Source organism: Ambystoma mexicanum, chromosome 2p (assembly GCF_040938575.1).
Source record: "Ambystoma mexicanum isolate Mex_15411 chromosome 2p, UKY_AmexF1_1, whole genome shotgun sequence".
Taxonomy (NCBI): Eukaryota; Metazoa; Chordata; class Amphibia; order Caudata; family Ambystomatidae; genus Ambystoma; species Ambystoma mexicanum.
In genome coordinates, this window is record NC_090923.1 from 443146632 (window position 1) to 443169283 (window position 22652).

General features: G+C 43.2%; 1 protein-coding gene across 3 annotated transcripts in view; it reads right to left on the reverse strand.

The window, feature by feature from the left end:
- Positions 1–22652, reverse strand: part of TAFA4 (TAFA chemokine like family member 4) — a 1365502-nt gene that overhangs the window by 943162 nt on the left and 399688 nt on the right. For 2 of the 3 annotated variants that reach the window (XM_069643793.1, XM_069643796.1), the window contains exon 2: positions 21024–21132. The exons of the other annotated variant lie outside the window; for it this stretch is intronic. The gene's annotated coding sequence lies outside the window, so the exon portion shown is untranslated. The remainder of the gene's footprint in view (positions 1–21023; positions 21133–22652) is intronic. 3 annotated transcript variants of the gene reach the window in all.

Here is a 22652-nt window from a genome sequence, read left to right on the forward strand (position 1 = left end):
AAATTTAACAGCCAGTTCTTATAACGTCATATTTTCCAACTTCCCCGGAGATAAGTTAGTTCGCCATATCTCTACGTTTCATAAAAAGTGACAAAACATGTGTATTTGTATTTGTATTTATTTGTTAATATAGCGCTTTACGCCAAAGCGCTGCACAATTTAACAACTTGATACATAAAACAATATAATGATAGAAGCAATTCCAATAATGAATCAGTCTAACAAAACAGTAAGAAGAGCAATTAAACTGAAGGGAATAGGGAGAGTGGTGCAGTAGGACTGAGAAGGAGAGGGAGGGGTGAGGAGGAGAAGGAGGAGGGAAAGGGAAAGGGTGAGGGTGGGGTGGTAGGAGAGGGGAGGGAGATAATCAAGGGGAAAAGATAAAGGAAGGAGGGGAATTAAGAAGGGGAAGGAGTTTTAAGGCGGGGAATGGCGAAGGAGAGATTTAAGGGAGGTGTGGAATGAGGCGAAGGTAGGAATAGAGCGGTTTGAGAGAGGTAGGGGGAGTTCCAGTGCAGGGGGGCTAGGAGCTGGAAGGAGTGGAAACGGGAGGGGGCACAAGGGGACGGAGGTACGGTGAGAAGAAAGTGGTCAGCAGAACGAAGGGAGCATCAGTTTGGATAAAAACAAATGTCGACACATAAGTGTTTCGTCCCTTTTTAACATAATCTCTATATCTACCACAGTCTTTTTTTTAAATTTAGTCTTGGCCATTCATCAGGATATTGGTTGATTCTGTATATCTTGAAACAAATCTTTCAAAACCCCTTGGCTAATTCATTGGGTCTCTTATTTTCCTTAAGGGGAGCTATGCCTTTTTCCGTATAAATTGTACTAATTTTTCACATGTTTTGATTAATTCTTTATGTTCCATTCCTTCTGATCATATTTCGGCAGCCATACCATCATAAGGGTTTCAAATCATCTTTGATACCCAAATGGGTTCAATCAGTTTGAATGGCTGCCACACTTCAATGCGCCCCACTTGCGCTCCCCCTCAAACTCATTGAAGCCCTGGCTTCCTCCTGATTCTGAACCAGTAAAAAACTGGTCTAATAGAAAACTTATCTTCCAAGGGGCACAGGTTGCACTCCATGCGGACCAAAGCTGTCAGGGCTCTTTGGGGAAATAACAAAATACTTTAAAAAAACTTGTTTTCAATTATGTTGATATCCTTTCCCCTTGCTGTAACCCAGATTTCTGCTCCGTAAAGTACAGCAAATTTTGCTTGAGCTTTATAAACTTCCAGCGCTGTTCCAAATGTGCCACCCCCTGAGTGAAGAAAAAAGTCTTCAATGAGCCACAGTTTTTTTCCAAGCCCCCAACAACCCTATCCACATGAAGAGCCGAACCACCATTAGAGGCAAATTGAATTTCCAGATAGTCATACGATGACTCTTCCTCTAGTTTTGTTCCTCCTACTATAACAGATAAGGGTTTATGACGTGGTTTTTGGGGCAAACACCATTACCTTTTTTTTAATTTAATTAAATTTAATTAATTTAATTTTAACCCCAATTTCCCACACTTCTTGTGAAAGCAGGACAAAGATAGTTTTAGACCCGAAGTTGTAGCAGAGAGAAAACTGTGTTGTCCACAAAAAATAAAGCTGGAAATGTATCCTTCCCCAACCATTGCTAAATTCATCAATAACTGTATTAATATAGATGGAGGAGCCAGTGGACATCCTTGGCGTACACCTCTCTACTGGGAATGGCACTGTAGTATCACTGGCCAAACTCCAATGAACAGTGGTTGAATTCCCAGAATATAACAAACGGATCGGGGTAAACAACACCTCTGGTATGTTCTTATCCACTAAGATCTCTCAAAGAGACTTCCTCAGGACACAGTCAAATGCAGCTCTTAGGTCAACAAATATATTTATTTTGGATATGAACAAGTGTTTTTGAATTAAAAAATGCAGGAGAAACCCCTGGTCAACCGTGCTCAAACCTGATCTGAAGCCTGCTTGGAGATGGCTAAGAAGTGATTCCCTTTCTACCCAATCCTACACATTTTTCAAAAGAGTCTTTGTGAACATCTTACCCGTTATAGCCAAGAGGGAGTTTGGACGATAGTTCAAAGGGTTTTCCCTTCCTCCCTTTATGCAAATGGGGAGGATCTCCACCATCTTCCAAGAATCAGGGACCCGTTCCTGCACCAAAATATTGCTAAAAACCAGCATTAGAACCGGAGCCCATATAGGTGGTATGTCCCTAAATATGTCCCCTGGAATTCTATCAGGGCCTGCCGCTTACTGTGCTTTCTGCACATCCTCACCCTCTTTTTTTGTACATCCTCAACCTCTTTTTGGGAGAACTGCAATCACATTCCCTCCACCCCAGGGACCCTCCTAAAAAACCTACAATGTCTTGGCTGAGAGTATCACGTCAACATTTTTATAAAGGTCTGTAAAATGTTTCCTCCACAGTGTGGAGGGAATACCAACCAGTAAAGACGTGTCAGATCCTAGGTGCCTATCTGAAATAAGGGTCCAAAAGCCCCTGGAATCCCCACTTTGTGCTCCCACAAGTAATGCCAACCACTTATTAGCCAAAATGTCCTTCTTTTTCTTTCTTGTCAGGGTCTTGTAGGCTATTCACAGGCTTTTGTGAATTCAGGGGGTGCAATATGGCCTGTTTTGCCTTCGCACATGAACTATCGTACCACACTTCTATTTGCTTTGCTCGATTCTTGATTACCAATCTGGCATCAGAAACTAAGGGTGCAATAGTCAAAAGAATGTTTTCAGAATTTGAAGATATATCCTGTCCATCATTTGCCTGTTAAAATAAACCTTCCAAATGTCCCACTATTGCCCTGTTGGTATATGGGAATTTATTGTCTGCCAAAACTTTACTCAACTATTAGCACGTTAAACATGGCCCGATATGACTAAATCCGTAGTAGAGATTTGAATCGCCATTGTTGAATATTCCAACTCCCTCAATGACATAAAAATAGGTTTATGGTCACTTTTATGCTTATTCAGGACCCGAAAGTCCCACATCAGTGACCAGTCAAACACAGAGTTAAATATATAGTCGATTCTAGACCTACCCTTTGGACAAAAGTGTGTAGCCATTGCTGGTTGGTCATTAGGGAACTGGTAATTACAAGGACATAGTCCCAAACTATAGAGGGCTTGGATAGTGTTGCTAGCACTACACTGTATTCTTTTCATTGGGGGGAGCATGTAGTATTCCTTCTCCCCATGCCTCATCTTTGTCTTCTCCTAAACCTTCTAACTCCTTGATTGGCTCTGATTGGAGGTTAAAATCACCCAATACTGTCAACCCAAATGACCCGCCTTTAGTATCTTCACATATTGCCACTCGTTCGAAAATCCCTGTAGCTCCACCTCCTCTATTGAAAATCACTTTGAAAACCTCTAGGAACTGCCACAACTCACTATCAGACAGGTGTCTGTTTAACCCAGCTATATTCCAAGAGAGAATTCTCACTTCTTGATCCCTAACTCCATTGTACAAATCCCTTGCAGGGGATAGTCAACACCTTGACCTCCTTGGTCCAGCTACACTGGGTCTTCTATCGTTTGTCATATGACTGGACAGGGATCGTACCAGAGGGTTCGGTACTACTTACAACTCTGATGCCCTTGGGCATTCTTTGGTATTGCTCTGAGGATTTTCTCTTCCACCTGGGATGGATGGTCTTAAAAAAAGAAATAGCCCCTGCGGTGGGTACGTTCTGGCCTCAATAAATAATAAGCCCTGGACCAACCATTCCTCCCGTACGTATACCTGAATATAATCATTGAGACACCCTGGGATCTCTGCCCAATGCAAGATGTAATATCGTCCCTAATCAAAGACAACCACCCTCTCCAATTTCTAAACAAGTGAGTGACTTTATTCACTAGGGAATCCTGATCTTCAAATGCACCATTTACTAGCTTTGGAACATTGTGCATGACAACAAAAGGATCCCTGCAGCCCGTCCCCAATGGGTATCTTAGAAGTTGAATTCTATCTCTTACCATATCCAACGGGGGCCCATCGGCAGCCCTCTTGGAGACCAAAATTGGTGGTACACTCCTCGCTGATTGTCTGTTTTACTCAATGGAGGTTTAGCCTCTGGATGTCTCTTATTGGCCTCATTGATTAGAATAGCCCAGTCAGATCTCTTTATACATTGTCTATTCCTAGCTGGGTTGCATGACAATGAGGCAACAGAGGTCTTAACAAGCCCCACAAATCCCATCTGGGTTTCGACTACTTCCAGAGGCTGACACACCCAAGGGTTTGCACATTTAGCACATGGTTACTCACCGCGTTTTTAGATAACATACCCAATTTCTCTTCCAGTAGTTTCACTGAGGCCATTAATCTATGTCTATGGACATTATTTTTCAAATTAGTTATTCCTGCAACAAGATCCAAGTACAATAGATCCAGTAAACATGCACAGAGACTTGTATTTGTAACCTGAGGTCCAACCCATGGGGGGGTTGGACCTCAGTTCGGGGGAACCTAGGAGACTCAAAGTGAAAGCCGCTGCAGTCAGAAATACGTTTTTGTATTTGTAAATCTTGTGGTATTTACAAATACAACAATGTTGTATTTCTGACTGCGACAGCTTTCGCTTTGAGTCTCCTAGGCTCTACTGGGACCAGGAGACTTTTTTTCTAAGTTAGAAAGAAAACTGCAGCATTTATTTTGCAGTGCTTTTAAAAAAGAAAATTAAAGCACTTACCAGCAGCAGGTTGTGTTAATCTCTCTTCTCCAGCAATAATGAAGGAAAAGCCACCGGCTGGTAGCTTTTGTGTATTACAGCTTGCTGGCTTTTGCTTCACTAGTGCCACAAGTGCAGAAATTAACACAAGCACAGAAGGGTCATCCATTTCACAAAATAGATGCCTCCTAGTGCTTTAAATCTGTGACTTTGAGCCTTGTTTGCTCAAACGTTTACATAGCACTTTCTTAATTAATAGTTTTTATATATATTTTTGATGGACATCTTTTGAGCCAATGACATTTTTGATGGCATTATCCCTTTAATCAATTTGCTGGTACCACGGTATCCAAATAGCTAAACATAGTAATCACCAAAGGACCAGGTCTTGGCATATCTACATTTAGCATCAGACATGAGTGGTCACCTTTTTATGTAGGAACCACTCTCACATAAATGGAATAATTTAGGTGATACAAAATATGTAATTGATTGTGGACATAGAGGTGTGTCAATGCAACCTGCGTTGAGAAGGGATTTCACCCCTTACATTTCCATTTAACTTGATCACGTACCACTAAAAAATAGTTTCTTCCCACATTGCTCCTCTTTTCTCAATTTTCATATTCCTATTAATCTTTTTTGTTGCCACGACTGAATTTTTTAAAAAAGGTGTGTACTATATTGTTGCAGTAGCAATTCAGGAAGACTGCCACAAGTATTGTCTGCCATCCATGAAAATGGGAATAACTTATTGAACATCATTCATACATCTTCATAATTATGGCAGTCAGATTCAGATATACATTAACTAACAAAAGGTTTTCATTTGTGAATGTAAGGGTCCAGAGAAGATTAATCACAAAAACAGCATCAGAGGTATGTGGTGAACCAAAGATGGAGTTGAACTAGGACTTATGTTCACATTTTTGTATTTAAAGAAGAAAAGTGCCTATCTAACCCTATTGCTATGAGGGTATGTCCTACCTATTAAACTATACTAAGGGTGCTTGCGAAATGTCCAAAATAATACAGTCTTCTGTCCAAAACCTACATGCTATTGGGTCTTGTTTAGGGTTTGGGCAATGGAACCTTAAAGGTTCTCTCTGGTTCTAGTCTTTTTCCCTTTTGTTTGAATTTCTAGGGCTCTCCTAAGCCCTCTTGCCCTTTAATGTGCTTACTTTAGCCGGGTCTTGATTAGGTATCTGCCTGTGTCCAGCATTCGGGTTTCTCGGGCTCCCATAAAACTTTGGACTTCCCAACCTTGTAGTACAATGTGACTTAGTTCTCTAAGGCTCCCCAGAGCCCTCTGACCCTGTGATATGTTTAATGCAATCGGGCCTCAGCTGGGCGTCTGCCCGTGTTCAGCATTTGGGTCTTCCAGCCTTCCATAAACCTCTTCATTTCTCCAGCACTTGGGTACACAGCTGCTTGTCCCTCTCCCAGCTGTTACCTTCTCAGGAATGTTTGCTTCCATTTTTCTGCCCAGTTCGGCAGCTGGCACACTTCTCATGTGGGGATCGGTGATCTGATCTCTCTGCCGCAGTCTGGTCTCGAGATCGGTTAATGAGTCCCAGGCCCACCACATCTCTGGTGTGGTCACGCCACCAGGTGAGGCGGTCTCTCTACCATCTCAGTCTTGTTCTCTACTTCAGCTTCATTGCCACTCAGAATGGCAGCCTTCTGGCATCTTGCCAGTATTCTTCCAGGTGGTCTGCTAGCTCTCCATGCTACCACTGGCTCGGCGGTCTAGCGTGGCCCCACCCAACCAGACCGCAGGTGAGCGTGTGACATCTTCCTATCACAGGCTCATCTCTGCATAGGATTCTCTCTCCTCTATTCAAGGTTCCTCATCTTTTCATGTCCATTGCCAATAATGAAAGGGGTGTGTTGTTCCTCTTTGACTGTTGAGCATTATCTGAAGTCAAAGCAATTGAAGTAATGTCACTGCTACTTGAATCCAAAACAGAAGAACTATCAGTCCTTTTAATTCCCATATACACAGACAATGTATTCATGATAGGGAGTTCCACACAGGAATGGGAGTACTTGTCTCCTATAAGGGACTCACTCCCAGAGAGGTCCCACTATCCCAGACTGCCAGAGAGGGTCTTTCCTAGTGGGCTCACCTACCTAGCCTGAAAGGGGTTGGCTCCCCTCTGGGGAGAAGGTACAAATAGTCCAGATCCATCACAGGTAGCATACCATACTTTGGTGGTTCCACCTAAGAGCAATATAATAATAGTTGTATCTTGAATCAAGTCTATAGCAGTAGAGATCAATGCAGGTATTTGCACACGCTTCTTGGATGCTTTGTGAAAGTAGTGCTTAATCTTTTCTGGTGTGTCAATCATCTGTTTCCCTTTAGGTGATGAGTCGGAATGTGGTGATTGCAGACCAACCTGTATCCCAGTTCATTCATTTAATGAAGTTGTGGGCTGCACCAGTACATAGTCCCTCTTTTTGCACCTCAGATTGTAACCGGTGGAAGCAATAGTATTTTTTGTAATGTTTTAGTTTACAGATTTCAATTACAATGATTCTGGTTGAACTTCTTGTCAAACATTACAACAGTTACATATCTCCTCTCATCTGGGTCCCCTCGGCCCTCTGACAACAACTCTTCCAGCCCTGCCAACCTCGTTCACAAACATACGTCCGATGAAATGAGTGTCAGCTGCAGCCTTCGCATCCACCTTCATCCCGCCCTCTTCCCCTACCCCAGACTCTATCTCTGACTCTGCTCTCTGCAACCTCCATCTGGCAATTACTAACACCCTGGACATTATTGCCCACGTCATGCGGATCCACCTGAAACCTGCCTCCAAGCATACTACCTGGCCTGACTCCAAAGCCCTGAAACGCAAGTGCAAAGCTGCAGAACGGAAGTGGGAAACCTCAGGCTCATCCTCTGACAAACTGTCCTGCCACCTCATCCAAAGGCAATAAAGACTCTCCATTTGTGCTGAGAAAAGGCCCTGCATCCAAACACGGCTATCAGGTGCATCCAACAACATGGCTGAATGCTTTAAAATCAGCAGAGAACTAGCCAACCCATCCACAGTCTCCTCCTCCCCTCTTCCGTCCCAGGCCCTTTACAACACACTGACCACATACTTCACCACTTAAACACTGGATATCCTGAGCACCCTTGCTTCCTCTCCCCCAACCCCTCCCACAATCCCTTGCCTCTTATGGCCTCCCACCCACTGTCTGCCTCTCTCCCCTCCTTCTCCCCTGTCACACTGGATGAGGTCACCTGTCACACTGGATGAGGTCACCAGAGGTGTCTGGCCTATGATGGTCTCATCCAAACAGGTTTCTCCTTGCGCCTCCAGAACCATAAAGGACAACATTGGCACTCTTGTCCCCGCACTCACTGATTTCTGCAACCACTCTTCTGCTACTGGTTCCTTCCCTCCTCTCTCCAGCACTCCCTTGTGTGCCCCATCTTGAAAAAACCTTCAGCAGACCCCACCTGTCCAGCCAACTACCGCCCTATTTCTATCGCCCCCTTCCTAGGGGAAACTCCTGGAGAAGTTGGCCTTCCCCCAACTTATTTAACACACTGAACTTGTTGACGGTCTCCACGAACAGAACACTAGATTCTGAGCATCCAGAGGCAGTAAAACTGCTCTTCTAAACACCTGTGAAGAACTGCTAGCATCTCTTGACTCTAACTCTCCAGCTGTCCTCATTTTACTAGATCTCTCCACTGACTTTGACACAGTCAACCACTCAATCTTCATAAAATGGCTCCAGGATACTCTGGGTATCTCAGAGCGGGCACTGGATTGGCTGACCTCCTTCCTTACTGACCACTCATCCCAGGTGGTTCTGGACACCTTCTCCTCACCTACCTCTTTCCCACCTGTGGTGTCCCCCAGAGGTCCAACCTCTCCCCTAGGCTCTTTAACACTTACCTTGATCAGCTGGCACTCCTCATTTCCTCCTTCTCCTCCAACTTTCAGTGTTACTCAGGTGACACACAACTCTTTTTCAAACTTCCTGCAGACGCACACTCTCTTGCATCTTCCATCATCCCTGACTACCTATCTGCCTTCCAGTGATCTTTGCCTAAATGCCGGCAAGACTGAGATCTTTCTAATTGGGTCCTCTGCTCCCTCTTTCTTCCACTCACTCTTGCCATCCTCTACGGGCTCTCCCTTCTCCCTCATCGAATGCCAGAAACCTTGGAGTCATCTTTGACTCCTCTCTTTCCTTTCTCCCTCACATTCAGGACATGGCCAAGAAGTCCAACTTTCAACTCTTACCTCTCAAAGGAAATCTCCCTTTTCTCACTTATCCCCCAGAAGCTCAATATTACCAGAGCTCTGGTTGTCGCTAGGCTAGGCTACTGCAATAGCCTTCTCTTGAATCTACCTTCTTCCTCTCTATGACCACTCTAGCTAATCCATAATAGGGCAGCAAGACTTATCCTTGGCCTCAAGCTCAGGGAATGCATCTCTTCTGCCCTAAAATCTCTCCAATGCCTCCCGGTAGCTGCACCGATCAAGTTCAAATCCCTCTGCAACATCCACAAGGCTGTCTAAGCCAGGGACCATTCTATCTGCAACTTTCTCTTACTAAATACTCTCCCTCTAGACCTCTATATTCCTCTGGCATCAACACTCTGTGTGTGAAGCGCTTCGCTTCACAGAGGGCCAGAGGCCGATTTCTTTCCTCAGCTGGGTCCCTCTTACAGAACAGCCTTGCCCTTTCTTTTTTACCCCCACCTCTACTTCTACCCTCCCCAGCTAATCTCACGGTTGCTCTGATTGGTGACCAGGGCCCTTATGTGTCCCTCTGGGCCCTGCCTTCCCACACCCAATCGCCTTCAACCTCCATCTACACACAGCACTTACCGGCCTTCGCCACTGTCGGCCTGCACTTGCCCATTTATTTTTTATTTTCTGCAGATGATAGCTACGCAGCACTTCCTATCTGGGTTCCTACTCTGGGCACTTACACCTGCTGCTCACTCACAAGCATAGGCACCCCAGCACTTTCCCCTTTCCTCCTTCCCCATCCTCTCTCTGTACTTGCATGCTCTAAATGCTCACAAGGCCTAGAAGGTTCACCTATATCTTCCACTGTATACATTGTTTTCTATCCCATGTTCCCTCCTGTTTGAGGGCGCTTTGAAATGCAATTTACTTGTTGTATAAGCGCCTAAATGCTGGATATATAGATAAAATAAATAAATAAATAAATAAATAAATAAATAAATAAATAAATAAATGAAAGGGCTTACTACTTTCGGAAAAGGCAGCATGTGGCTTTACCTCTGCACCTCCTGCAACTAACTTCAGATAACTGCACTTAAGCCAGACATTTTTTGTTGGATGAGGTTATTTAAAACAACCTGTATAATTTGGTCGATAGTCACACTAGTTTGTCTATTTGCTAGCTGGAATGTATCATTTATATCTGGTCTTTATAGTCTTGTCAATAGCATATGATAGGATACATTGCTTACTGTTATGGAGAATTCCTATTGGTTGAGTGATAGGTTTCCTATGTGACATATGATCATGCAAGGGGACCACACACAAACGTTTCCTTTTTGCCAGAATGTTTATCAAGGCTGCATAATGACCCCTTTATTATTCAATCAATATTTGAGAGGCCCTAAGACCCATTTGTTCATTTGTACTACAGATGTTCCAAGAGTGGCTCACAGACTGGTCCCATTTCTTATCGTATGCTTATCTTACTTGTTTTGCTAATTATGGTGACTATGCAGTAAGTCCTGCCAAAAATGTTTAGAAGGCTAAATGAGGTGGGGGTGCCCGCTATGCAGCGAGGGTAGGGGCTTCGAATCTCTAACATCTTTAATAAAGTTAGAACCTACATCCCTAAAAATATTATTGGGCTACCCAGAAGCTACAGCTGACAAACTTCTTTACTATGAAACTGAATGAACACCACTATTTTTCAGGCTTCTGCTAGAAAAAGCTGTGTCATTGATAGACATTTCAGTAAAGTTGTAGTCAGTTCTACCCCGGCATCTATATGGTGACAATAGCTATCTCCACTAATCCACTAAAGCTGAGCAGGATAAGCGATTGGTTAAGGCCTTCATATTTTTTATGACTTTTCCATGCTCTGTATAGAATGATCTCTCAGGTGTACATAATTGTTATGCTAGGACCTTTAATATTAGATTGTGCTTCCATTAAATTATGAGAGCAACCAATCAATGAACTTGGTATGTAATCCCTGATTGTAGTCGTACATGAAATGGGACCTCCAAGGAAATAATATTTATTTAGGAATTTTTCACTTGGTATGCAGAGCCCACAAAAGATATATCAATCCAGTATTAAAGGGAATTCGCAAGAAGAACATGGCTAGTATTGCACTACTTTAATTTAGATGAAGCAATTGTTTCTATAATTATAAGGCATATTAGATTATATGCATTCTAAGGATTTAGGATGTGGCATTCTATGTGTGCAAATATGTATTTGTTAGCTTTTTAATTCTTAGTTTTTTTCTAAATGTCATCAGTCATTTCATGTTTGTGGCAAATTGGATTCTGCTCTGTAGGAGAACATGGATGAGTAGCAGCAAAAATGCCGATTCAGCCCTCACACTTTTACAAACCAGCACAATCATAAAAGTAAAGCAAGCACAGTTAGGAGATATAGCTCCTTTGCCTTTTGTCATAATGTGGGCCAAGGGAAGGCTATGCTATTAAGAGGGGAGTGAATGTGATCAAGTAGTGACCCAAACAACACAGTAATACAGTCCAAAATAAAGGGAATGTCCAATCAATGTTCTATAAAAATATATATACTTTAATCAAATACACCATCTGCAATAGAACTACCTAGAGAACACTGTACAAACCCACCCTTGTGAAAAGAACAGAGAGGATGCAACAGATAGAAGAATGTGGCACTCGTATTATGAAGACAGGGGTGATAGGCAAATTATGAATCACAGAAAAGGATGTCTTTGGGTGAAAAAAGGTGCAGAAGTGACCTAAGCAGTCTCGAGTGACCAAATGGATCAAGGGGGCAGTTGTTAGTCAACAGTACATCATTCCGGGTCTTTGGTCATTTGACGGCATCAGACCCATCCTTGAGCAGTGATGTGAGTGGATCAAGCTCAGTTCAGGCATGGTGGATTGTGTGGGCACAAGCAGCAGGCAGGTATCTATCAGGTTAAAATGCAATACAGCTATGTGGCTCGATGGTGGAAGCTGGCGATGCAGGTTGGAGCGCTCACCAGGATCTCTTTTGGTCAGACCGAGTTGGGTTGTGACCACTGGGAAGGGCCAATGAGTAACGCTGTGGTGGTTCTAGTCGATGGGCAGTGGTTGTCGAAATGGTAATCTTGTTGCTCTGATGTATGGTTCGGTGAAGCAGCATTTTAAGGGGCGAGTTGAATCCAGTCGTGGTGTAGCCCCCTGTCTCAGTTGGAAAGTGATTCTCCAGTGGTATGAATTGGGTCCTGGCGTTGAGCAGTTAATTTGAGTCTAGCAGTTGCCAGGCTCAGTAAGGGCACAATGCAGGTTGAGCAGCTCAACGTGCAAGCAATTATTCAAAGGTTCAAATGATTGCCAGAAATTGTAACTAGCGGGTCCTTCAGCAACGAAAGCATTGAGTTCCGATATGACAGCAATCAGCAGGTTTTGAGGTGGTGGAACCGGGAGCCTAAAGAGGATGTGCGACCCAATTCAGGGGTTTGAGGACAGGAGGATTCCTTTCATGGCCTGCTCCCCAAGTATTGGAAGATATTTGTGCAGAATGGCAGGTGCTGGTCCACCACAAGTGTCATCCCAAAGGTGCGCTGGGAATGGGTAGCAGCAGAGCTCTCCTCCACCATGGCCTGCTCCTTCTTCACTCCGGAAGTTGAGGGCTCTGGAAAGTCCAACTCTCCCAAAAGAGGTCCAGTGAACCCTTCTCAGGTGTTGTTCCAAGTGAATCAAAAATTGGGAGGACCCCTTCTTTTAAAGGTAAAACTCCACATCCCTGCTCTTCAAATGAGTGGACTTTGGCCGTCTGACATCACGTCCAAAGTGCTTTGTGCTACAGGACATGGAGGGGATAGGAAGGTGAGAGAGAGTGGCAGTGAGAACAAAGATGGCAGAATCTCCTGGCTACACTAAAACCATCCTCTTCCCTTCTCCATAGAATGAAAGACCTTTAGAAATACAGCAGCCTGTTGTGAGGCTACTCACTTTGAATGGGTATGCTGTTTTGATGTGTGGGCTCAAGACAGCTGCCTGCTATCTCTGGAGGATGGTGTTACCTAACCCCACAAAGAGATCAAAGAAGAGGCATGGCCATTCAGATTCATGTCCTATCATTTGGCAGGCCCAGCCCATCTGGCTAGAATGCACATCAACTTCCACAATGGAGCTGACTCACAGGAGCTGACACATGTATGATATCAAATTGGATGTGCTTGCCATGATCATAAGTAGTGCCATGCACCATGCCTAAGCTCAGGCATAGCTTTATTTTAAAGTTTATCCGGGAACCATTATGGGTACTTATGATCATCACAGTTTTGATACAGAAAGACATATCTTAAATGCAGCCCCTGCACTGCAGAGATGTGGCTGTCACTGCAGCTGTCAAATTGACAAGTGTGTCCACTGAACCTGCACTGTGCCACTGATAGAGCAGGTGCTGCAAAACAGGGAACAGATGTAGCATGACCCAGATACAAACTATGTGTCTTACATGGACGTTATGAAAGGGGAATCTGATCATCGCTTTCAGAGATGGAATTACCTGCATCATTTTAAATTATACAAAATAGAAAAGCCAAGACTTTGCACCGTTGCCAGGTGGCAATTCCTCACAATATTCATTATGTGTGTTTGTATTGTGTATAATTTTAACATATATGTTTTACTAATTTAAATGTGTTGCTACAACTACAATCTTTTAATCATAGATAGTATAGTATTATTTTAGATGTCTGTTATGCCCAAATCAGTTGCTAGTCTGAATTGGGTGCACTTTCAAAACTAGAACTGAAACCCAATGCTAGAATCCCATTCGAATTTGTATTATTCTGTCATATCTGGTGGCTTTGCCATAGCAACTAACACATTGTAATTCATGGGTGCTGAAATATAAAACAGCAGATTTTGAAAAGGAATTTTCTGTGATATGAACAAAATTAAAGTTAAGCCAATTTTGTTTTTATCATTTAAAACGTAAACAAATGTGCCTGTCTGGGAAAAGAGATTAGATAGGTTTAGGTTGAGAAACCTCACCTAACAGCCCAGGAAGGCATTTATAATTCAAACAATTGTTATCAAATATTATACACACGTGAAATCAGAACATCTACTTTTTGGGATGAACTGAAAATAATATATTGTTTGTAGCATTAACATCAGGGGCTGATTAGGACAGGCTTCAGTAATTGCATTTAGGGTCCTTGATTCCTTGGGAAGGTAGGAAATAGGTGGAGCTAAGGTGATATAGGATCTCGGAACAGGAAGACACCTTCCACCTTTTAGAACTCACAGCATGCGTAACATCTGCCACTCAGCGACTTCACCAGGAGCAAGTCTAGCTTTGCACTCCTCAAAAGTTGGAAGAAGACATGCCACAAAGGCCACGCCACAAATGTGCTGTAGATTTGGGCTTGGAAGCCACTGATACCCTGATAGGTTACATTTATAAATAAAATGGCACAGTCATACCTTTTCTGCTTACTTTCTCAAGAGTTCAGGACTGAAAGCCTTCTTTTACAGGAGGAAAATCAACAAGGGAGAAAGACCCTTCCCACCGCTTCCATGGGAACATTTGCTATCAGAAGGAGGGGCTTGCATTCAGATTATGGCCAGGGTGCCCAAATACTCAGAAGATGACAGTGTATCTGTAGATGCCTCAGACACATTTCTTATGAGACAGAATTAATCTCTGGTACATGTGGTTCTTTGAAGAAGAGCTCAGCACCCCAGAAGTCCAAGAGTAGCATTTGGTATTCCCCTTCAGTAACATCATAGTAGGTGAAAGGACGCTGGTCTAGAAGGTTGCCTATAGCAATGCAAGCAGTAATTATTAATTCAAAACTTTCCAGTCATCAGTTTTTCTGGAAAGCGCGAAGCACCTCCTGATGCAGTCCTACCCGTCTTCTGGTTTCTGTCTAATGGAGGCCAAGGAGGGGGCAGAGACTTAGCCAAGTGAAGTCATAGTGTGGGATGTCATGTCTATTGAGGGTGGTTCCTATTTCCTATGTATTCCTCATTTAACTTATACAGCTCAAGGCAGACAAGCAGAGATACTGTGCAGGGATAGGGGACAGCAGAACAGTAGTGGTATGGTAGCTCGGACACTGGTGTACGGAACACTGTAATCCATGGTCACCAAAGTACATGATCGATGACGATAATCAGTACACTCATGGTTACATTTCTGCAGCCTGTATTATACCCCCTACCCTTCCCTCACAAGATATGTTCCTGACCATTGGTGTGACCAGGGTAACCCCGAGCTGTGTCAATGGGAGAGGTTGTCAATGTTGGTAGAGGAAGGGGTGTTGTTTTTTTCCACTTTCTGATTGTGGGCATTCTCATTGTTATGGAAATGGGGAATACTACTTTGGGAGAAAGGTAAAGGATGCACGTATGAAATTAGTGGGAGACCTCTGTGAGATAAGCTGGATGACAATCTTGACAAGGTGCTATAAATGGTATTTAAATGGCCTTTGGATCCACTCCTCGTATGTATTTCTCCTGTTGGCGGCTGGGTTTTTGTTTGGGTGCATTGTTAGTATCATTCCAGCATATAAGATGTAAGGGTGACATGGGGAAGAGGTTGTGATCTGATATTGGCCTGGGAGAACAGCATAGTAGGACAGCATCACTCCAAGGAGCTCATTTTAAGCCTGGCATTTATTCATGTATTTATTTATTCATATAAATGACAGGAGAGCAATACATTTGTAGCACAAAAACGCTTTCAAAGTTTAGTATTGATTACAGATTGGAGGACATGGGTCGTTGACAATGTGGTGCGAGAATGTGACTTGAAGACCAGATGTTGCATGGGAAAGTAGAAACATACACCAGTGACAAGAACAGGACAAGAATAACATAGGAACGGAGTGTTGGAGTAAGTGCTAAATTAAGGATGGAGGGGTGAAATAAAAGTTCTGTAGCATTGTCCGTGAGGGTAGGGAGTGAGGGAAGCAGGGTAATGCAGTAAGGTAGATTGCCTGGAAACAGGTATGTCAGAACAGAGGAGGGCTTTGAGGTTGGATTTAAATTGTGGTAGTGTTGGAGTAGTACAGAGCGGGAGAGGAAGAGCATCCCAGAGTAGGGGAGTGAGGACAGGGAGATAGTGGAAATGAGAGGGAGCGCAGGGAGCTCCAGTAGTGGCAAGGAGAAGAGCTGAAGATGATTGTAAGAGCGAAGGGGAGAGTAGGCAGTGAGATCAGCAAAATGAAAGGGTTGAGCAAGTTCATAGTTTTTTTGAAGATGATGAGAAGAGGTTTATACTTCGCTCTTAGTTTCATAGATACTCAGCCAAGATGGGGTAGAGGTAAAGCAAGGATGAAAAAGGTGCGGACCACGGAGGTGAGGACTTTGTGAAAAAGTGTAGCTGGGAAGGCCATAGAGGAGACAGTAGTCAGATCTAGAAAGGACTAAGGAGGAGATTGGCTGTTTAGTAGTGTTGAAAGGAAGAAGATGATGTATTTTTCTGATATTGAGGAGGTTGAGTCTGGCTGCATTGGCAGATTAAGAGATTAAGAGCAAGAGGTTGTGAGATGGGTCGAAGATGACAGCAAGGTTACAAGCAGAAGCAGAGTAAGGAAGGGAGTCAGAAAAGAAGAGAAGAAGAGGGGGAGTGGACGATATAGTCTGTTTGGCCGAGAAGTAGAGAACTTCAGTCTTAGTAGAGTTGAGCATGAGCGAATGAGACACCATCCAATAATTGATGGCGGTGAGACAGTTTGAAATTTTTAGTGTCATCAGCGAAGAGTTGATAGGAGGAGCTTTAAGAGGAGATCAGGGCACAAAGAGCTGAAGTATTGAAAGGGAAGAAAAGTGGACCAAGGACAGAGCCTTAGGGAACTCCAACAATAAGGTGTGGGGGATTGGTGGGGAAGTAAGGCTGTTCAGGACACCTGAAAGAAGGTAGAAAGCAAACCAAACAGCCTTGCACAGGGGTGTGAAGGCATTTTACTTTTAAAATAAACAACTGGTTTTTTCTAGCGTTGCAGCCTAGCTATGATAATGTATAGATGTGTTTGTAAGTGTGAAATATTTAATGGTCTTTAAATGTTAAGAGCATTCTCTTTCTAGTGCTGATAAGGTGCTCAGAGGTGCTGATATGTGTTTTCTGACTTTGCATGCTGGCCAGGATAAGGTGTAAAAATGTTTGTAAATGTTTATAGCGCAGTTACATAATAGTCTATTACTTAAATATGAAATATTAAAGCTTGAAAAGCAAACACGAGGTACAAAAAGTATAGGGGGTTCTAACTTGCCCTCTAATATCTCAGTACAATTAATTCTATACTGCTCTAAGTATAAAAAATGGGCAGGCCTTTAAGACTGTAACTGCACACCATATATAGATACACGCTTTGGTCCTTTGGGGGCTGCTGTGTAAAAGAAATATAGCTGCATTGTGAGGCTCCTGGTCTGGCAAGTTGTGCAGGGATGAATCTGAGTTGTTACCAAACAGCGAACATGTTGGAATAGGGTTTGTCAATATTTTTTAAAAGAGCTGTTTGGTGTGAAAGCTGGATTATTTAAAGTTTATGTTCTAGATTCTGCTGAATTCAGCTTGTATTTTTAAGTAGTGGACTGGTTGAAAAGCATAAAATGACACAATGTAAAACAAATTGTGCAGCAAAGCGCTATAAGTGACATGTGTGCAGGCTGGATAAAGTACCAGCCTGCATTTTTTTATATATGAAAGCTTCAAACATGAAGAACATTTTACTTAGTCATTATACAATGGGTGCCTGTGCCAATAAGTAAACCTACAGCAGTTTCAAAATACAAAGCGGTGTAAATATTTATTTTAAGCTATGTGAGAACTATTTACATTTTGTCTTTGGAATGAGCCTGGTGAGATAAAACAGGCTCACAGAATAAAGCTTTATGTGGTTTAGGGTTCTGGCAGTGTGTAGGCCTCATCAAACTTGGTTGTAGATAACAAAGGCAGCATTTTGCGTGCAAATGAAAACTCAGTGCTAAGCCTTATTTGTAGATTTAGAAATGTCTTGGGTGTTATAGTGCACCGCCTTAGCTAGCCACTGTGTCTTTAGAGGGGCGGCACACACCATAATGTCGTAATGCCACAGCTTTTAAATTAGAGTTTTAAAGATAAAATGATTTAAACTTTTTTTTTAATGATGAGCCTGACTGTAACTGTGCACATTGGTTTGTGGCCTGTGAAAGCAGATGTGTACACAAGCTATAGGTACATTATGAAGTGGACGATGGCACATGTTTGTACAGGTCTCTTTGTGGAAAGAAACTGCAACCAGTCTTGTTTCTGTCACACGAGCAAATGAAAATGTTGCTTAAACAATGTTACAAGTGTATTCAGGGTAGGGCCTTGTATGAACACATTTTAGAAGGAACAGGCAATGACAAAGTTGATAGCCCTGGCCTTTTAAATAGGCATAGTGAAGTTTTCTTAAAGCGATTAAAAATTAATGATCAGCTTTATCAGCAGGAGCCAGAAATCAGAACCTGGCCTTGTGATGTTTGACAGCCATTTCAGACTCTTGGATAGATAACATGCTCCAAGATGGATATTCAATCGAGCTCTCTCTCACACCTCTAGATTCAGGAGTTCTCCGCAACAAGTATGGAACCACTAATGAACAACGCATGCGCTTGGGGATCAAGGAACTTCAGCAACAGAATATAATAATGTATGTGGCACAGGAAGCAAGGTATCAAGGGTTGTACTCAATATTTTTTCCATTTCTGAGAACCCATCAAAATCTTTTCACCCCCATAAAAGAGCTTAAGTGTGTCAATGCTTACATCAAACATATCCCATGTCCCTGCATTATGTTGCTTTTGCTCCTTTCCTTCATTCATGGAAACTCATTACTACCCTTTCTGGGGGCACTCCACAGCTTTATATATTATGCCTCTTCAGGGGCCAAGCCTAATGTATGGCTCTACTAATTGCATTTATATCTACGGCAAGGGTATTTAGCAAGGTGTTACCAAAATGGCTTTAACTCCATTATTCATAGATGGTCCACCTTCATCCTTATGCGAATGACTCATTTTACTATGATGCACCTTTCCAGCAATCTGTGAAGGACATGCATGAGGTCTGTCAGCTTCTCTAGGGAGCGGGAACGGCCAGGAGCGGTGTTCCACTACTTTTATTTTTTATGTTTACCATTCCTCTACTTTTTACCACCATATTATTCATTCAATACAGAGGATTTGTCCATTCATGTCCTTGTACAAATGTAAATTTGTAATAGGAGCCTTAGTTACTAGTCACTTAGATTTTGTAATGCCCCGGGCGCAGCACCTCATCACATATTGCACTATGCTTCCACCTACCCTCTCCCCTGCCGAGACCACGGTTGCACTACTATTTTTGGTACACTTCTAGCACTGTTCTCTAGTGCTTCTGCTTGCAATGAAGTTAAGAATTGTGCTTGCTGCTGAGTCAGCAGAGGAAGGCAAATGCTTTCCTCTATGACAGGATTTTGAGTCTTGAGTACTGTCTTCAATTTCTCCTTTCAAAGGCTTGTGTTCTGGCACTCTGGTGACTTCAAGAAGACAGGGGCATGGGGTTCTTAATGCTCTTTGGCCCAGAATGCACTTATCATTGGTCCCAGACTGGGTGAGCTTTGTTCTCTCAGGTCTAATTTCCAGTGATATTTGAGACATCTTCAGAAGTGGTTGTTGGTGAAGCACGTGGCCAAGGGGCAAAACTGGCAGCTCCAGTTCCCCTTTCAGTAACAACAAACCCTGTGCTGAAGGATTCAGGTGCTATGTTGGCCATTTTGAGTATTCAATGAATGTGGTCCCCTCTGGAAGCCAACCAGTCTTCAAACTTAAAGGAACTTTCAGACATTCTAGGGACCACTTGAGTCTTTCTAACTTTTGGAATGCACAGAATGGGGCTCATCTGAACAGAAAGTATGGTGACAAAGATGTTTCTGAACTCTCAGGATGACCTAAGCACCAAAGCATTATAGTCCCACAAGAGTTATCATACCAGTTGTTCAATCAAACAATCCTACTTATGCCCGACTGTAGAGGGGAGGAGCTAAAAAGCAATTAGGGAGCAGAGTGATTTTTTCTAAGGTGAGTGGGTGAGTCACCCTCATACATTAAGAGCTGGGATGAAAAAGTGTAGGACCCAGTGCCATGAAGATGTCCTGTAATTAATGGTGGCGCTGGCATAAATGACAACTCAAAATATCTTCAAAATGCAGCATAACCGGTTTCAGCATTCTCTTTGATATGAATGAATGATCACCAGAAGTCGAAATGAGCAGGAACTATCAGGAGTTCCTATCCTTTTCATTTGTACTGTTCGTAGGTCCACTCCTTTTGCTTGATATCTTTGAAGCTACTCACAATCTAACAATATTGTAAAGGCCAGATGTATGTTTGTCCCTGTACTATGCAGTCATAGTTTCGTCTCTTGTCACAGTAAGAGGGAGCTATTCCCTTAGGCTATATAGAGACAATGCCAATTTGCATAGCTTCACCTGTTGTCACCGCTAGAGGGAGCTGTTAGCTTAGGATGGAGACAGTGCCAATTTGCATAGCTTCTTGTTGTTACAGCTAGAGGGAGCTGTTTGCTTAGGATATATAGTGGTCCTATTATGTCAATGAAAAACTGCACTCTTACACAAGTATTTAAGAATGTGTTTAGTGCTGCTTCGTAGCTCCTGTGTTTGTTTGAAGAGTTCAAAATCGTGATGATTTTTGGTTGAACCCCCCTCTTTTGTCAATTCCCCCTACTTCGCAACTTTCCTCATTAATGCATGTGTTTTGCTCCCAGCTAATGTACTTGCCCCTCCCGCGCCCCTTCCCACTCCTGTTACTATTACAGTTACACTACTTTTTTGTTACACTTCTAGATGACTAGACATGTTGCAAGTTATTGTTAGACAGCACAGCTGCTTTTATTGGCATTCTGGCACCTCTACACAATGCATGGGTGAAAGGCATGGCTTTTTACAGCTAATGGCACACTGACTGAACCCTTCCTTGCAAACATCCCATGGCGAGTCCTCCTAGTGAGCGTGTGGTCGCCGCCTCGCGAAGTTAAGGGGCTTTTGAGACAGAATTCCCAGCGTGCTATTTTCGCCCAATTACAGCAGTTGTGCGTCTTACTCACAGTGCCTCGAGCGATGAGAGGTCGACTTGAAGCTGCTGGGATTTGACACTCAAGTCTGCCCAGAGGCTACAGCTGGCTCCACGGGCAGCAGAATCATTGTGTTGCTAACCTGAAATAAAACAAACGAAAAACGTGTCACGAGAGGAGAGCATTTAGAAAGGCGTCCGCAAAAAGGTCCTTCAGTCATGGACTTGCGCACTACTTTCTAAATCGGTAAACTAAGACACAAACAAAAGTTATTGATGGAACTATGACATTGGACATACTTAAATATTTAATTTTACGGGTTTCTTTCACTGCGTCACATATAGTCCAAGAATCATTCCAGTGATCCAGTTGCATGAAAGCAAACACGAACGGCTATTTGCCACAACCCTCCTAAGACCTAATTACCGCCACTGCCATTAGAGTGTGTCTTAATTAGACTGGCCTTTAAATTGGACTTGGAGATTTTACTTGCAATGTGTTCAAGTCGCTGCGCAGTTATCGCAGAGCCTGGCGTATGTTGGCGCTAAATAGTCCTGGTTCTTCATAGGGAAGCAGGCGACTCTGTATTTTCCTAAGTGTGAGAGGAAGAAAGCGCCCACTGCAACAACGCCGCATGAAATCCTATGCGCGTGGAATATATTTGAAATCTAAAATATAGATGCTAGTTATAAAAAGTCTCAAAGTGTATTTTTATAGCGAGCACAATTAAGATTTAACAAAATTATGAAAAACTGCTTATTGCAAAACTTTCTTGAAGGTTACAGCTAGAAGAGAACCTGCATCATAGACTCTGCCTCGGAAACCATTAGCCCGCGCGCATGGAAAGCATGGGATGAATCTCAGCGACTTCGAAGATTCGTGTCGCGTGTCGACAAAGCGCAGAATGTGACAACACTGCCACCGTGTGGGCTCTTGTGGACGTTCACGGGTTTAAGTCTAAAACACATGCTTTTTTTCCCCCCCAGAAACACTCTTACACTTTCAGTACTGTGAAGCAAATCATGTCACCCATGCTGTGAGTGTGAGGGCTGATCAGTCACGCTTTCTCTCCCCTGAATACTCACCCTCCGCGCGCCGCATTTCCACTCTTACTGGCGTGACACTTTGAAAAAATATGTCCATCATTCCCGTCAAAACGATTTATCTTCGCAGTGTCTTTTGGGATCACGTATGTTAGTTAACCTTACAACGACCCCAGACGCTGGTAACAGCGGGCTGTGTATTTACGCGCATTTCATGGCGTGTATAATTATGTATATGTCACTGTAACGAAGTTGCAGAGCAGGAAAAATAGGTTGTTCCGTAGAAGTGGGAGGTGTCTTGCGGTCAGAGAGCAGCGAGTGGTCAGGGATTTGAAGTAAGCTGCCCTCTGATAATTGTAGTCATGACTCCAACGGCGGGCCTCCCCAACGTATTGGCTCAGGCATAAACCGAGTGCTTTGGTTTCTGCCTTCACATAAATCCTGGAGATCAAAATGGCGCTTCCATATTCTCGAGATACATGTCGGCGTTGACAGGCGCTGAAGGTCTATCCTATCCTGTCCAGGCCTGGCTCGCGACCCTAGTAGGAAATGTCCAAAATAAGTTTCAAACAGCGCTATTTCTTTCATGCTGCTTCTTTTCCAAACTATTTATTAATTC